General features: G+C 37.9%; 1 long non-coding RNA gene across 1 annotated transcript; it reads right to left on the bottom strand.

The window, feature by feature from the left end:
• Positions 1 to 299: 299 nt before the first annotated feature.
• On the bottom strand, positions 300 to 2,920 carry LOC139135090 (uncharacterized). Its single transcript, XR_011552930.1, has 4 exons — positions 2,759 to 2,920; positions 2,233 to 2,511; positions 1,680 to 1,984; positions 300 to 497 (listed from the first exon to the last, which is right to left on the bottom strand). It is a non-coding gene; the product is annotated as an uncharacterized lncRNA (long non-coding RNA).
• Positions 2,921 to 3,296: the final 376 nt, after the last annotated feature.

Raw genomic sequence — 3,296 nt, 5'->3', positions numbered from 1 at the left:
CTGAAGACAGGGAAGGAAACATTAAGTGTTTAGCATTACGGTTGTGATCATCTTAGTGAAGAATCAATATAGGGTTTCTCTAATTAGAGAAATGTCTGCTTTATTGTGTTAGAATGGAGTTTATATTTTAACGATTACAAAGTGCGATCTAATGAATATTCCTACAGGTTCATCCAAATGTAATAATGCCAGCAGTGATTGTTAAACTCTAACATAGTGCATTTGTACGTCAATCTACAAGAGGTACGGCGCTCCATTAGTAAAATTCTTTTGTTTGTTTTTTTGGCACCTACTTGAACACTCAGGAAAGGTGTTGCTCCATGATCCATTTTCTAAACACGTGATGGTGTAATGAACAGACGCCAAACTGTACCCGGTTATGCATTGAATGGATAAATTTTTCCCTTGCAATGGACAGAAATCAGTCACATCAAAGTGTCCTTTTTCTCTGTATTCTTCTTCTAAAGCAGAGGGTTGTCTACAATGTTGTGCAACGCCTATCGAAGAGTGACAACAACAACAACAAACCGGATATGAACTGAATATTCTCCTTGTTTGACTCTTTGATGAGTAACTACACCCTTACCCGTTAACCTAAATCAACGCAACATTTAGTAAACTTTACAAGTGACTTGTGATTATCTGTAAGCCTGTGATGATTTTTCTTGTGCAATTGAAAGGGAGAATGGAATCGGTCAACGCAACTGCAATGTAATCTTTGGTGCTTATACAAATATGAAGAATGATATGCATGATGCGAGATAGCAATGTTCTGGATGTGCGTTTAAATCCAATCTGATTAAAATCAGAATTAGAAAACAAAACATACAGCAACTTAAACACAGCAACACATGCAAATGATTTCAACAAATCTGATTAATATCAGATGTAAAGATGACGGCGTTTCCTCCTAAAAGTATGCATATTCTTTGATGTTCTCGTTAGCTGACAGTCGCATCATTACATATGAAATACTGTATCGAAGATCGCGTTCAAATCTCGCGAATCGTCCAGATCAGACGACAGATTGAAAAAACCAGCTTAATAACCCTGCGGAGTATATTTGCTGTGATACCACAAAGTCACTGATAACACCAGCAGTTAATTGCTAACACTTATAAATGCAAGATATCTAGCAATGTCAACAAATATCAACAACGTCAGTTTACACGAGATCGGTTTTCAGTCTGCCCATGTCAAGTCAAAATAAAGCAACGGAAACTGCGAACGCACATCACAGCCACATATAAATCGTCTTCGGGGCAACCTGATTGGCTCTTGCAAAGAGCAAAATTTGAACAGTCTTCTGTAGCATGGGTTCATATGTAGTGAGGCGACTGTCGGCCGACCAGAACGGTTAAACCTAATTCAAGCGCCACGGGCCGCCTGCCCCGTGCCGCAGGCCGTTAGCAGGCATGCCAAATTTCACTTTTCATGTTCTGCAGTTATGATAGAAACGAAGCCTCTTTTTTCCAATTTAATGTATCAATTCATCTACATTGATAATTAAACATTAAGGTTTCAACGGCGCCTTCTATATACAATGGAGTGGTGAGGGAGGGTCGTTGTTTTCTGCCAAATTGACTTCAGAATCAGCAATCAAAATGAATCTGTCAATGCGTATGTTCTCTTGCTTTAAAGTAAGGACACTGCCATGGATGTGTAAAACATTACCATACCCTTAAATTCTAGTGCAAAAACACCACCCGTTCCATCTCCATATGACGAAAAGTGAACTTCATTTGAACAAGATGTCATGACTGTGTTTTCCATCACGACGACTTTGCGTTCAAGACCGAATATGTTTTCGTTGATATAAAATATATCTTTTGTGTCTTTGAAGCCAAGTTTCAGTTCGATCGCAGTTTCGACTGGAGTTGTGATGTCCACGAACAATTAAGTCTTTTCCAGCTCTGAGCGGGAAATCCAGGAGAGTAGATCGTACTACAATTTTCAATTGCGCCTCCACAGGCACCGAGTGACGCTGCAACAAATTCAGACTAGATAAAGTTATATATATATATATATATATATATATATATATATATATATATATATATATATATATATATATATTATATTTATTTACATTATTATACATATAATTTAAATGTGATTTATTTAATCTTATTCGACAACAAATATTAAACAACGACATAATGTCAGCAAAGACGACGATGATAACAGCACCGAATCTACGTATGGCTATTTCTTTGAGCTTTAAAGTCTTACTTTTATATATCGATATTGCAGTATCTCCTCCACAGGTTTGAGACTCATCTCCTTCACACTCTGTAGTGCATGAATATAACGCAATGCCGTGTCGCTCATAATCGCTGTCTTGCTTTCCACAGTAGCATTCATTAGATAGCTTTAAACCCGCATAATGCATATCAAGGCTTCTGCAGAAGTCTAAACACGACTGTATCGTCATCCGTTGGATGATTTCCGGCTCTCCTGGCAGTATTGGATCATGACTTTTGTCCTTGTAGCAACCAAGGTAGCCATCGTCTACACGAGGCAAAGTATAATGAAATGGAGATGACTGATATGTTTACTACTCCGTGTATCATTGCATGTGGATTTTTTCGAATAGTACTTTATTCTCTTTTTATTCGAAGAACTTACTCATGAAGATCCCCCTTTTTAGCACTGAAAATTGCGCAAACAGTAAAAATAATGTACGTCGTTGATCCAAAACATTCGGCCAAAAACCATTAGGTTATGTACGATTGCACTGACAGTAATTTTTACTTACAGTTACATTTCGTTGTGGCCGCGTTACGACACGTTCCGCTGGATGTATATTCACAATCAATTATTGACGTTTTGTCCTGATTACAGTCGACATTCAGTATTCGTTCACGCGGATCGCTAGTGAGAGCACCGTTGTCTCTACTGAACTTCATAGCTCCATTGCGTCCTACGAACTCAAACGATGAAATGTACAACTGTAGAAATGGTCATGCTAACACATCAGACAATAACTTACAGCATTAACACATTTCGCACAGTAAAGATATGTTTTCTTCAGCAAATTCTGAAAACGTTAAGATTCAATGCCCTTAACACACCAGATATTTCTTACATATTTGAAGTCCGTGTTTCAGAGCTGGTAAAGTCCCACTGCATCCATCTTTACGCTATTTTCCATTACGGTTAGGCAACTAGACACTAAACGGTATAAGTGCTGTCTGAGCAAGTTAATACTAACAAGTTAATACTAACCAAACTTTCTTACCTAACTCTCTACATAGTATGTTTGAGATATGTAAATCCCACCCAGCTTGGCACAC

The sequence above is a fragment of the Ptychodera flava genome, chromosome 1 (assembly GCF_041260155.1).
Source record: "Ptychodera flava strain L36383 chromosome 1, AS_Pfla_20210202, whole genome shotgun sequence".
Lineage (NCBI taxonomy): Eukaryota > Metazoa > Hemichordata > Enteropneusta > Ptychoderidae > Ptychodera > Ptychodera flava.
The sequence above is the reverse complement of the archived record's forward strand: the minus strand, read 5'-3'. Positions and strand labels throughout refer to the sequence as shown.